The sequence below is a fragment of the Arvicola amphibius genome, chromosome 5 (assembly GCF_903992535.2).
Source record: "Arvicola amphibius chromosome 5, mArvAmp1.2, whole genome shotgun sequence".
Lineage (NCBI taxonomy): Eukaryota > Metazoa > Chordata > Mammalia > Rodentia > Cricetidae > Arvicola > Arvicola amphibius.
This window is the reverse complement of record NC_052051.1, coordinates 98763427-98777958: the sequence shown is the minus strand read 5'-3', so window position 1 is coordinate 98777958 and position 14532 is coordinate 98763427.

Genomic DNA, 14532 nt, shown 5'->3' with positions numbered 1-14532 from the left:
CCAGCAAGTCTGCTGAATTGAAGAGCCAAGCCTGGGGCTGGGAAGATTGCTCCATGGTAGAGCACTTGGCCAGCATGGGTGTGCTCCTGAGAACTAGGGCTCAGTCTCCCAGGTAGGCAGACAGATAGGGAGCTGGACCGTGACTGGGTAATAAAGATGACGAACTGTAATGCCTGTGCCTTCCTTACTCTCGGTACAGTTCGCATGCCACTGTACTGTATGCAAGCCGGGCAAGGGCCTGGGGATTGAAAGAACACACAAGAGACCTGGGTCATTCGAAAGGAGATCAGCCGAATGCCATTTATTCAAACTTAGGAAAAACCTTAAATACCTGGCTGCTGTACAATGGGTACCTCCCAGGCAGGTGGGAAAATACCTCATCCAAGGTGGAGTCAACAATGCCCTATAGGTACTCACGGGGGCGGGGGGGGGGGGGGGGGGGGATGGAGGGGGGAGGAAGCACAGGAACAAACAGGAAATGCTGGCTGGCCAGAAACTGTCCTCAAAATGAACCCCGGGAACAGGGGTAGACCCATGGTCCCTACAATGAACTTCCAAGGCAGATCTTCCTCGCCTTCTTGATCTGAAACAAATCCTGGCAGCTAAGACAAAGGCTTTGTAGGCCCCTGCCTCCCAAAGACTGGGTCTGGGCTTTTACACAATAGCCATCTGTCTTTCTTCAAACTGACCAACTCTAAATTAGGGAAGGAAAACTCTTCAGAGATTTTAAAACTTCCAGCCCTCAGAAAACCATGGATTTCTCATCTTCCCAAGTGGCCCTTCTTTGCAGAGGGCCTTTTTCACCATGTAAAAGCAAAGAGCCTTTATTTTTTTTATTTTTTACCATTCAAAATTTCTACTTCCTCTCCTCCCACTTCCCTCCTGCTCCCCCACTCACCCCCACTCCTCCTCCAGTCCTAAGTAAGAGAGGGCAGGGTACCCTGCCCTGTGGGAAGTCCAAGGCCCTCCCCCCCCCCATCCAGGCTTAGAAAGGTGTGCATCCAAATGGACTAGGATCCCAAAAAACCAATACATGTGGTAGAGACAAATCCCAATGCCATTATCATTGGCTTCTCAGTCTGCCCCAATTGTCAGCCACATTCAAAGGGTCCAGTTTGATCCCATGCTCATTCAGTCCCAGTCCAGCTGGATTTGGTGAGCTCCTATTAGAACAGGCACACTGTGTCAGTGGGTGGATCAACCCCTCATGGTCCTTGTTCTTTTAAAAAATGCTATAAAGTCCCAGGCAGCAGCTGTAGGCAGGCAGCAGACTCTGGGAGCAGCCAGTCCCAAGGCAGAGACTCGCGGGTCCCCAGTGGGTCGCCCAGGATCCCCAGGCGGGTCCCTGAGCAGCTAGCTGCGGGGAATACTGGCGAGTCCCCGGTGTGGCTTGCTTGCGGCAGGGGCGGGCGGGCGGGCAGAAGACAGAGACATGGACAGACACAACATGTTGAATGTTTATTCAGGGGGTTATGGAGGGGAAAGGGGGGGCAGAGAGAGGGGCAGAGAGAGAGAGACAGAGAGAGAGAGAGAGAGAGAGAGAGAGAGAGAGAGAGAGAGAGAGAGAGAGAAAAGGAGAAAGAGACAGAGAGACACGCGTGCACACACCAAGGAACAGGAAGGAAGATTCAAGATGGTGGCGAGAGGGGGGTCTGCTGGGAGTGGGCGTGGCTTTCCCCCTTAAAGGGCCAGAAGAATAACATTCCCAGGTCTTCCTTATAATAAAAAGTAGGAGATTAGACACCACAGTTTGACGGAATTGGGGCGGCAGATTCTCAAAACTGCTTCTGGCTGATTTGTGGGCGTCGTCTTTGGGGGGGAACCTGAGAGAAGGCTGGGTGCTGGCTACATCCTGGCATAGCTGGTCTCTTTGCTCCCGACCGGGTGTCTGTGGCATGGAAATGTCTGATGTACCTTATCCTGTTTAAGGTATTGGCAGAACAAAGTTAAATTAAGGAAAAAAATACATCCCCCTCGATTCCCTGATTTTAAATTTTTTTTCCTTAATTTAACTTTGTTCTTTGTTATGAAACGTTTTTTTTTAATAATTAAATATTTAAATATCACATTCCCCAGATCTCTGAGCAGTTGAGGGCCGCTTATTAGGTATAGCTGCAGTATAGAATCTGTCTGGAAGGTTGGGTCAGAGCTTGACTGTACTAGCTCTTAACAGGTAAGATTTACACTCGTAAAAAGGGCAGAAAGAAGAAACTGCTTGCAATAGAAGATTAATGGCAGAACTGACAATAGTAGAGAACAGTTTAATATTAAATATAAGAGACTTAAAAGTACATACCAGTTTAAAATATGAGACTTATGATTTTGTAGTCTGAAATGAGATGTAATGAACAATTATTATACATAGAAAGAGTGAACAGGAATTGGGCAACATGGATGCCTTTGATGGGCCCTATCAAAGGCATGCCACTGCACAAAACACATGTAACAGAGTTAACAAGAGGATCTTAGTGAAAACCGGGGGGAGGATGTAGGGCACACTTAAAAATGGGAGAGCTTGGTCACGTGACCTGGCTCTCAGCCAAGATGGCGATAAAGTCACCTGACCCCAGTGAACATGGCAGCAGCCACGTGTTGTGGGAAAAAAGTTACAATTTTTGAGCTGTAAGGATTTTAAGATTAATGAGAGGGACCTAAAGGCGTGATCTGCTCTGTTGCTGAGCTGCTATTCCATAACACAAGCTGCAGAAGGGGCAAAAGGCTGGAACTGGAAAAACTGCACCATGCCACGGCTGGAATTGAAAAAGCTGGCTGGAATTTTAAAAGCCGTCTTAGCGCCTACATATTTGCTGTACAGTGGTAGATTTGAACAGAGACGGATAAGTGTGGAGGTCTGTAAGGAAGGCATTAAAGTGTGAGGCTGCAGGGCGTCCAAAAGGCGTCCCAGCAGGGAGGTCAGAGTGATAGGTCTGGACAGCTTGGTCCCCATAGTCAAGGCCGTGAAAACACCCACAAAAAACCGTGGCACCTAAAGCCTACAATGAGAACGGATCCCCGTTAGGTGAGATGCAGATGGCACGAACACCCAAGACACTTAAGCGGGCGTCCCCATTTTACGAGTGGGGTGTTAATGGCCTGGCTGGATCTGGGCAGATTACTCAGAAATCAGAGGCGGGCTGCACCATAGCAGCAGGCCACACGGTAGCGGTGGTCACAACAAAAAGAAGGAAGAAAAGGAAGGAAAAGAGAGAAAGAGAAAGGACTGGAGACCCAGGGCCTCCAGGTGCAGGTGAGCCAGGAGGCTGTGCCATCCTAGGCAGGGCTAGCAAAGGAGACAAGCCAAATTGAATGCCAGCAAAGGGAACAACCGAGGCCCTGAAGGCCTGCAGTTGGGGTTCCCCTCCCTAGAAACCGTGAAGGGTTGCCAGGAGCTCAATGGTCAATCTCTCAGGTTAAAAGAGATGGTTAAGCTGGCTCAAATGGGGACACTCGCAATTAGAAGTCGGTGTTGTTCGTGTGGGTCGTTGTTGAGAAGGTCCTCAGTTACAATTTGTCTCCTGAGGGGCTCAGAGTCCTGGACTGACCCCAGCCCCGAGTGTTAGTCCAGGGCAGGCGAATCTCCTGGGTTTCGGCACCAATGTTGTTCTTTTAAAAAATGCTATAAAGTCCCAGGCAGCAGCTGTAGGCAGGCAGCAGACTCTGGGAGCAGCCAGTCCCAAGGCAGAGACTTGCGGGTCCCCAGCGGGTTACCCAAGATCCCCAGGCGGGTCCCTGAGCAGCTAGCTGTGGGGAATACTGGCGAGTCCCCGGTGCAGCTTGCTTGCGGCAGGGGCGGGCGGGCGGGCAGAAGACAGAGACATGGACAGACACAACATGTTGAATGTTTATTCAGGGGGTTATGGAGGGGAAAGGGAGAAGGGGGGCAGAGAGAGAGAGAGAGAGAGAGAGAGAGAGAGAGAGAGAGAGAGAGAGAGAGAGAGAGAGAGAGAGAGAGAGAGGAGAGAGAGGAGAGAGAGAGAGAGACAGAAAGATGCGTGCACACGCAAAGGGACAGGAAGGAAGATTCAAGATGGCGGCAAGAGGGGTGGGGGGGGTCGCTGGGAGTGGACGTGGTTTGCCCCCTTAAAGGGCCAGAAGAATAACAGTCCTGACTTCCTTGCTCGTACTCTCCCTCCTTCTACTCTTCAACTGGACCTGGGGAGCTCAGTCCAGTGCTCCGATGTGGGTCTCTGTCTCTATCTCCATCTGTCGCTGGATGAAGGTTCTATGGTGATATTCAAGATAGTCATCAGTCTGACTACAGGACAAGGCAGTTCAGGCACCCTCTCCTCCACTGCCCAGGGTCCTAGCTGGGAACATCACTGTGGACACCTGGGAACCAAGCCACTTGCCAACACCAAATGGCTCCCTTAATTAAGAGATCTTCTTCCCTGCTCCCATATCCGTCCTTCTTCCATCTCAACCATTCCACTCCCCCAAGCTCTCCCCAACCCTCCCCTTCTCCCCTCTCTCTCCCCCTCTCCCCTTTCCCCCCCACCCACACGCTCCCAACTTTTGCCTGGCAATCTTGTCTGCTTCCAAAATATGAATATGGTATGTACTCACTCATTAGTGGATTCTAGCCATAAACAAAGGACATTGAGCCTATAGTTTGCAAACCTAGAGAAGTTAAGTAATAAGGTAAACCTAAAGAAAAACATATAGATCCATCTGGAAAGAGCCTTTATTCTCACACAAGTTTGCAAACTCGGACTCTCCAACATACTGGAGGGATCAGAGAACCCCAAGCTTAGTTAGGGTTGGGTTTTTATGGTAGCAAAGTTGGGGGTGAGGGCTTTCTAAGGTTCAGGACCCCTGATTGGCTGACATTTGTTTAGAGGTGTCCTGGTGAAAAGCGATGGGTGTGTGCTGGCAAGTGATCCTATCTAAATGTTTGGAATGTTAGGAATTTCCTTTAGATAGTCTGTTCCTTGGTGGCTCCTGGGTGGTCTCACTTTGTGTTCTTTCTCTGAACCAGGTAATACCTAAGGATAAACTTGGGCCTCTATTGAGCTTGTCATGGCTGGGTCCTACACTACATAGTGAGATCTTGTCGAGAAAAACACTCAAAGGGGATGGGATGTGGTTCAGTTGGTATTGTGGTGAGGCCCGGGTTTCAGACTCCACTAACCATGAAAACTAGGTGTAGAGACATACCCTTGAATTCTGTACTGGGAAGGTGAAAGCAGGGGAATCAAAAGCTCAGGTGAGGTGCTCTACCAGATCTGAGCATGGTGAACATGGCTCTGGCAGGCCCAGCATGGTGAACATAGCTCTGCCAGACCTGAGCATGGCGAACATGGCTCTGGCGGGCCCAGCATGGCGAACATGGCTCTGGCAGGCCTAGCATGGTGAACATGGCTCTGCCAGACCCGAGCATGGTGAACATGGCTCTGGCAGGCCCAGCATGGCGAACATAGCTCTGCCAGACCTGAGCATGGCGAACATGGCTCCACCAGACCTGAGCATGGTGAACATGGCTCCACCAGACCTGAGCATGGTGAACATGGCTCCACCAGATCTGAGCATGGTGAACATGGCTCTGGCGGGCCCAGCATGGCGAACATGGCTCTGGCAGGCCCAGCATGGCGAACATGGCTCCGCCAGACCTGAGCATGGTGAACATGGCTCTGGCAGGCCTAACATGGTGAACATGGCTCTGCTAGGCTTTGCCCTTCCCCTATTTCCTCTGCCTTGCTAAAATAGATTACATTTCTAAAGCAAGCTACCCAGGTCTATTCCCTTATTTTGCCACTTCCTCCTGAGGCTGACTACCAAGGTCCAGCTTTAAAAATATCAAAGTCCAGCAAGCAAAAGCCCCCTTTGGCAGTCCTAATTAACCTGTCCAATCAAAATTAAACACCTCGTCCTAACATGCATTTTTCCCTATCTCTTCATGGCCTGTAGGCTGTGTCTGCCTCCTCTCTCAGCAGAGGCAGTCCTTTGTCTCTTCAGAGCAAATATGCCTTCCCCTTCCCCCTTCTTCCCTTCTCCTTCTCCCTCACCCTTCCTTTTCTGCATTTGTCTCGTATTCCCTGTCTTTTGTCCCTCTGGGGTAAATAAATCTCCTTTGTTCTGAGAATTTGGTCTTGGGATCTGGGGCAGTTGAATGTAATTGACCTCATAATCTCATAGGGAGTGGCACTATTAAGAAGTGTGGCTTTGTTGGAGTGGGTACAGCCTTGTTACAGGAAGTGCATATGGTGGGGCAGGCTTTGAGGTTTCCTATGCTCATAATACCACCCAGTGTCTCAGTTGACTTTCTATTGCTTGCAAGATATTCCAGCTACTATTCCAGCATCATGGCTGCCTACATACTGCCATGCTCCCCACACCACCATGCTCCCCACTGTGATGATAATGGACTGAACCTCTGAAACTGTAAGGAAGCCTCAGATTTTTTTTTTTTTTTCGAGACAGGGTTTCTCTGTAGCTTTGGAGCCTCTCCTGGAACTAGCTCTTGTAGACTAGGCTGGCCTCAAACTCACAGAGGTCCCTCTGCCTCTGCCTCCCTAGTGCTGGGATTAAAGCCATGTGCCACCACTGCCCAGCTCAATGTTTTCATTGCTAAGAGTTGCTGTGGTCATAGTGTCTCTTCACAATAGAAACCCTAACAAAGACGGCCCCTTCACAGGGTTATATAACCCTTTTTTTTTTTTTTTTTTTTTTACTATATTGCACACTGGACATCAGCACGTCTGCACTACATGAAACTCCATATGAGAATTTTAGCCCTGTCCAGCATCATACGCCATAGTCCAGGCTATTTGAGAGACTGAGGCAGAAGGCTCACTAGGTCCCAGGAGGTCAAGGCCATCCTGGGTAACATAACGAGACCCCCACCAAAAGAAACCAACCAATTCCTAAGTGTGTCACTCAGTGGTGGAGTACTTGAGATAACTAAGCTGAGATGGGGTGGGGAGGCTAGGGATGGAGCTGAGTGGTAGGACGCTTGCCTAGCAATGTGCAAGGTTCCGGGCTCCATCCCCATCATTACAGAACAAAATGTTCAAATGGGGTAGCGGGGGCAATCATAGTGGTACACAGCTTAACCCAGGCAGAGGTAAGAAGTCCTTCGTGAATTCCAGGCCAGCCTGGTCTACACAGTGAGTTCCAGGCCAGCCAGTTCTACGTAACGAGACCCTGTCTCAAAACAAAACACAAATGAACAAAAAAGTTATAATGGGGGTGATCGTCCTCTGGCTAACACTCAGTGAGAGAACACCACCAGCAGCACATGAAAGGTGAAAAGGTCAGACAAGGCTAAGTGCTTTGAGCTCTATCAGAAATCTGATCAGAAACCACGGGTGAAAACCAGCACAAGGAGTTTCTCAGTCTATATTTACACGTTTTGTTTTTGAAAGTTTAGGAACACTCCAGGGAGATGACTTTAATTTTATTCCAAATTTCACTGACAACTATAATTTACTAGACTTGTTAAGAAGAAAAAACGCTCGTGTGTATGTGTGTGTGTACGTGTGTGTGTGTGTACGTGTGTGTGTGTGTATGTGTGTGTGTGTGTGTGTGTGTGTGTGTGTGAGAGAGAGAGAGAGAGAGAGAGAGAGAGAGAGAGAGAGAGAGAGAGAGAGCTGGGGTGAGAAAATAAAGTCAAGTGGAGAGTGACTGATGAAGACACCAGTCTCTGGCCTCACATGCACACAAGCACTCACACAAAAGAAAACCCATCTAGATAATTAATTTTTTAAAGATTATTTGTGGGGGGGGGCTGGTAGAGAGATGGCTCAGCCAGCACCTGTAACTCCAACTCCTGGGTTTCTGATGCCCTCTTCTGACCTCCATGAGCAACAAGCCATACATGCATGCAGGCAAAAACACTTATAAAATGAATACATCTAACACAGAGATGTTATTACTTCTGTGTTTCAGTGTTTTGCCAGGCTGTATGTCTGTGCGCACAATGCTGGCAAAAGCCAGAAGAGGGCCCTGCGGGTGTTGGGAATTGAATCTAGAACAGCCCATTTTGATCACTTTTAAATGTGCAGTGTCATAGTATCAGCTGTATACCTTGTTTCTACAACAGGTCTTAGAACTTTGCCTACTACTGAACTGAAACTCTATACCCATTAAACAATAACTCCCAATTTCCTCTCAATCGCTGGAAACCATGCCGTTTTTTGTTTCTATGAATTGTATTACTTTACTACATGTTTTTAACTGGGAAAGCTGGGGGTGTTGTTACGCGGTAGAGAGCTTGGGTAGCATGTGCAAGGCCCTCGGTTCAGTGCCCAACATTGGGGGAGGGCGATGTTATTCCCCGTCTGTACCAGGCTTTTTCTTTGGGTCACCAACTAGCTCCCAAATCATGAGGCTTATTATTAGTTTTGAGTGCTGGGTCTCACTTAGGATCATTTCTGGCTAGCTCTTTTAACGTAAAAGTTTCTCTTTATCTACTTTTCGCCTCGGGGCTTATTGCCTTTCTTACTTCTGTATATCTTACTTTTTTTGCTTCTCTGCGTCAGGCTGGCGACTCCCTGGCTTCTTGCCCAGGGCGTGTTTCTGGTCTGGCTGGCTGGTGTCTGCCTGGCTTCTTGCTGCAGCATAATTCCTCGTTCTCTCCTCCTCCTTCTTGTTCTTCTCTTCTCTCAAGCCTAGATTTCTCCTCCTCTGCCTGCCAGCCCCAACTATCCTTCTCTGCCTAGCTATTGACTGTTCAGCTCCTTATTAGACCAATCAGGAAGGCGAGGTGAAACAAATACAACCTTTTTTCATAATTAAACAAATGGAGCATAAACAAAAGTAACACAGGGACACACCTTTGCACAATTAAAGTCATATGCTGCAGTATAAACAAATGTAACACATCTTTGCCTAGTTAAATAATATTTTACAACACCCGTGTAAGGGGTTTCAAACCAGCAGACCATAACCTTAAAATCAAAGGATAATATAATGTTGCATTTTAGGCCCTCTGAGAGAGAGAGTGAGTGAGAGAGAGGAGGGAGAGGGAGAGAGAGAGGGGGAAGAGGGAGGGGGAGGGGAGGGAGGGGGAGGGGGAAGGGAGAATGTCTGTGAGTTTGAAGCCACCCTGGTCTACATAGAGAGTTCCAGGACAGCCGGAGCTACATAGTGAGCACCTGTTTCAAAAACAAAACAAGAGCCAGATGAGATGGCAGGTGTTAGCGATCCTAGCATCCCTGTGACAGAGTTCCAGGTTAGCGATCCTAGCATCCCTGTGACAGAGTTCCAGGTTAGCGATCCTAGCATCCCTGTGACAGAGTTCCAGGTTAGCGATCCTAGCATCCCTGTGACAGAGTTCCAGGTTAACGATCCTAGCATCCCTGTGACAGAGTTCCAGGTTAGCGATCCTAGCATCCCTGTGACAGAGTTCCAGGTTAGCGATCCTAGCATCCCTGTGACAGAGTTCCAGGTTAGCGATCCTAGCATCCCTGTGACAGAGTTCCAGGTTAACGATCCTAGCATCCCTGTGACAGAGTTCCAGGTTAGCGATCCTAGCATCCCTGTGACAGAGTTCCAGGTTAGCGATCCTAGCATCCCTGTGAGAGTTCCAGGTTAACGATCCTAGCATCCCTGTGACAGAGTTCCAGGTTAGCGATCCTAGCATCCCTGTGAGAGTTCCAGGTTAACGATCCTAGCATCCCTGTGACAGAGTTCCAGGTTAGCGATCCTAGCATCCCTGTGACAGAGTTCCAGGTTAGCGATCCTAGCATCCCTGTGACAGAGTTCCAGGTTAGCGATCCTAGCATCCCTGTGAGAGTTCCAGGTTAACGATCCTAGCATCCCTGTGACAGAGTTCCAGGTTAGTGATCCTAGCATCCCTGTGACAGAGTTCCAGGTTAGCGATCCTAGCATCCTGTGACAGAGTTCCGGGTTAGCGATCCTAGCATCCCTGTGACAGAGTTCCTGGTTAGTGATCCTAACATCCCGAGGTGACAGAGTTCCAGGTTGCTTTTAGCTATATGTTGAGTCTGAGGTCAGTCTGGGCTGAGATCCTGTCTCAAAAACAAAAAAGATTCTCACTAAGGCTTGAAGTCTAGTCTTGACCTCCTTACACAGCTCGTTAGGTCTAAACTCTCTTCCCGCCTCGGCCTCCAAAATCCCAGGATTAGAGGGATGTGCCACCATATCTGGCTCTGATAGACAGCTTTGCCATGGTAACTTTTAGTTAATTTTACTCAAACTTGGGAAACATTAACAAATGAAAGATGTGTTCATTTTGTTTTGTTTTGTTTTGATTCAGGTAAGGTGGCACACATGTCTAATCTGTGTTCCCAGGAGGCAAATTTCTGGCTTCTAGGGCCAGTAGGAGCTGTAGGTTAAGATAGTGCCTAAAAAACAAACAAACAAAAAAAAAACCAAGATGTTTTCTCTTCTGGATGGAGAGATGATTCAGTGGTTAAAAGTATTGGCTGCTTCTTTTTTTTTTTTTTAAAGATTTTTAATTTATTATATGTACACAGTGTTCTGTCTGTATATATGCTTGCAGGCCATAAGAGGGCAGCAGATCTCATTACAGATGGTTGTGAACCACCACATGGTTGCTGGGAATTGAACTCAGAACCTCTGGAAGGGCAGGCAGTCAGTGCTCTTAACCACTGAGCCAGCTCTCTTTGTTGTTGTTGTTGTTGCTTTGTTTGTTTTTGTTTTCAAAACAGGGTGTCTCTCTGTGGCTTTAGAGCCTGTCCTGGCACTTGCTCTGTAGACCAGACTGGCCATGAACTCACAGAGATCTGCCTGCCTCTGCCTCCCGAGTGCTAGGATTAAAGGCATGCGCCACCACCACCTGGTGCACTGGCTGCTCTCACAGAGAACCTGGGTTCAATTCTCATTACCCACATGCCAACTTACAACTGTTATCTCCAGTTCCCGGGCATCTGATGCCTCTAGCCTAAGGGTTCCTGCATGCACATGGTGTATATACACACACTCAGGCAAGCATGCATGCACACCACACACACACACACACACACACATTTAAATTAAATTAAAACTTTTTAAATGTGTATTTTCTGATATATAAGACTGTATATTTCATGGGCCAAGCTGATCTCAAACTCAATATAAGGCCCTCATGTCTGTACCTCCTCAATGCTGAGATTATGGGCAAATGTGATCACACCTATTTCATTTGGTGCTAAGGTTTGGATCTACAGATTTGTGTGTGAGGCAAGCTCTCTAGGACTCATGCCCGGTCCAAAGGCAATGTAGAAGCACTACGATGTAGAGCCAGAGTCCCAAGTATCTCAGGCTTGACCACAACTCCTTCAATGACTGAAGGTGGTCATCAACAATCCTAAGCAAGCTTTCTTACTGAGGTACGCTCCACCTCTTTGTTTTTAATTGTTGCTAAGTAATATCCACCACAAACGTAATTTTCACTTAGTTCAGCAGTTTTCAACTAAAGATCCTATGTCCCAGCAGACACTGTCATTGTCTAGAGACATGTCTGGTTGTCCTAACAGGGAAGAGCATGCTTTTGGCTTGGGAATCTAGGCAGAAACTAAGAATATTCAATATATTCTACAGTGAGAAGGTAGACCCTCCTTATTAACACTCAAAATACCCATAACAACAGCACAGTCTAGAAAACTTGGCATTCTGAGCACCATGGTGTTACTGCTGGCTGTGAGCAAGGGGCTCCACTGGAACTAAAAAGGTAAGCTGGTGTGCACATGTCCTGGGTGCTGCCCTAACACTGCAAAGAGGTGGTGGAGGCTTCTCCAAACTACCTGTCCAGGAACAGTAATGCATGGCTACAGTCCCAGGACTTGCAGGGGAACACATAGATAGAATGATCACAAGTTCAAGACCAGCCTGGGCTATGTAAACAGGGCTACATGGTAAGACCCTGCTTCAAAACAACAAAAACTATATGGTGACTCATGCTTGTAATCCCAGACACTTGAGAGGCTAAGACAGAGGGTCACAAGTTCGAGGGCAGCCTAGGCAACTAATTTAGATTCTGCCTTAAAAAGGAAGAGGACCAGGGATGTAGCTTGGCACACAAATGCTTTACCAGCATGTGTGAGGTCCTAGGTTCAATGCCCAGTACCACAAATATAAAAAAACCAAATACACACATTGGCTATTTTAATGAAAGCAATGGTCCTGCCATTTTTATTTTTCATAATAATAGTTTTCAAAAGAAAAAGAATTATACATTTTAAATTCTGATCAAAGTTCTTTCTACATTTGAACAAGAATGAATCTCTTAGTACTTAAAAAATACCGTCAATGTGCGAGCATACAAATTATCATATGATAAACATTCAAAAAGCAGAGTAAGCTCACTTTGAAACGAAACACACGTAATACCCAGTAACATTATGGAACCAACATTAGCACAGTCAGGGGGTCTTAGGAGCGCGAACTCTTCACCACTGGTCCACAGCCATTTCATTTCCCCCCCCACAGTTTAGGAGAACTTAGCTTTAGCACGCCACTGGAATATTTTTCCCTTCGATACAGTTGTATCATAAGGCGGTATTTACAAAAGAGCACATGAAAGATTTGTATTGTCAATCGACACAGCTTTGAATACCGGTTTTGACGTTTTAAAGCAAGGAATCACAAACGCCTTTTTATAAGAAGGTATACGCATAGTGAAAGGGTATCTACCTGCATGCCACTCTCACACTGCAGCAATCCAGAACCCAAAAGCATTCAGGCGGCCAGCACTAACTTATCCTCTAAGTGACAAAATTAAAAAACAAACAAACCTCAGGTGCAATTCTGAGTCTGTCCATGCATTGTTAGCAATGCATGTACTTAAAACACAGTGCTTTGGTTTTAGAGACAAAGCCACATGCGACCCCAGGCTGGCCTAAACCTGTTGTGTAGCTGAGGCTGGACCCAAGCTTCTGATCTTTCTGCATTTACCTCCCAAGTGCTGGGATTACAGACTTTAGTCACCATGTCCAACTTAGAATCCAGTTGTTGGGTTTCTTACTTCATTATTTTGAAATGTCTTGTGTGTATGTGTGTGTGTGTGTGTGTGTGCAGATGCTCATGCACCTGTGCTCGCTCACTGTTCTCAGGTACCGGTGGAAGCCAGAGGAGCTGCTACAGTGAGCTGTCCTGCATGGGTGCTGGACCTCGGGTCTCATGACGGGACAGCAAGCACCCTTCAGCCAGGCCCCTCCCCCAAGCCGTTACTTTTATGTGTGCTGATGTGAGTTCCAACATGAGCATGCATGGTGCATGTGTGGAGGTGAAGACAACTCTCCGGAGTCAGTTCTTCTACCATGAGCTGTTGGGGATCAGACAAGCCTGGATGCCAGACTTGCGCAGAGAGTCTTTACTTGCTGAGCCATCTTGGTTATCCAAAATAGGTTTTTTTCTTAATTTTTTTCAATGTTTATTCTTATTTTATGTGCATTGGTGTTTTGCCTAAATTTATGTCTGTGTGAGAGTGTCAGGTGCCCTAGAGCTGGAATTACAGTTGTGAGCTGCCATGTGGGTGCTGGAATTGAACCGGGGTCCTCTGGAAGAGCAGCCAGTGCTCTTAATCACTGAGCCATCTCTCCAGCCCTCAGAATGGGTTTTTAAACTTACAGATGTAATGACTTTATGATTCTAAATTAACATAGAATGACTATGTTACACTGTCCTGACACACACCAGTTCTTGGATGTAATCCAAGACCAAAAATAGAGAAATGAACGAACAAAAGGGATGTCCTGAAGTCTTTTTCCTCCCTGCCTTTATATCTCCCAAGTGACCTTGTCCTGGGTGGGAAAACAGTAGCAATATCAAACTAGTCATGGAGAATTCATTAGAGAAATTTTAGAAACCAGTGGCCCACATCTAAATCCCAGCACTAGGAGGCAGAAGCAGGAAGATCACCTAATGTTCAAGGCCAGTCTGCCCTACGCAGTGAGTTCTAGACCAGCCAGGTATACATATGGAGAAGTTATCTCACAAAGGAGGGGAAGAAATCATTGCACCTGATTGTGACAATGTTGATGTGCACAAATGATGCTTATAAATCATTACAACTTTAGCTGTATTATGTTTGTGTGTGTGTGTGTGTGGTACCCATTATGTCAGCACTTTGTGGGAGTTAGTTCTCTTTTATGTGGATCACAGGGATCAAAACTCAGATTGCTAGGCTTGGCAGCAAGTGCCTTTGCCTATTGAGCCATCTCACCAGCCCTTTAAAGAAGCTACTTTTAAGTCAAATAGCGTTTCACACTCAGGAGTTGATGGTCAGTCTTTGTTATCTTTTTTCTTCATTTCAAAATGGAAATTCTCATCAGTGTCCTGAATGTGTCATTAAAGAATCAGATGTGAAAACTCCAGTAATAATAAATACACATTATTTGCAGAACTGGGGGATAAAAGGGAGAGAGCACAGTATAACACAAGAATGTTGGCACAATAAACAATTTTTGAAAATGGGGAATGACTGCCAGGCATGGTAACACACACCTGTATCCTCACACACAGGAGGCTGAAGCAAGAGGGTCTCAAGTTAGCAGCCATCCTGGACTACCATGACCACCATGCCTGGCTATGAAGTGTTCTCTCTTTAAACAAACACACAGCTGTTTACCA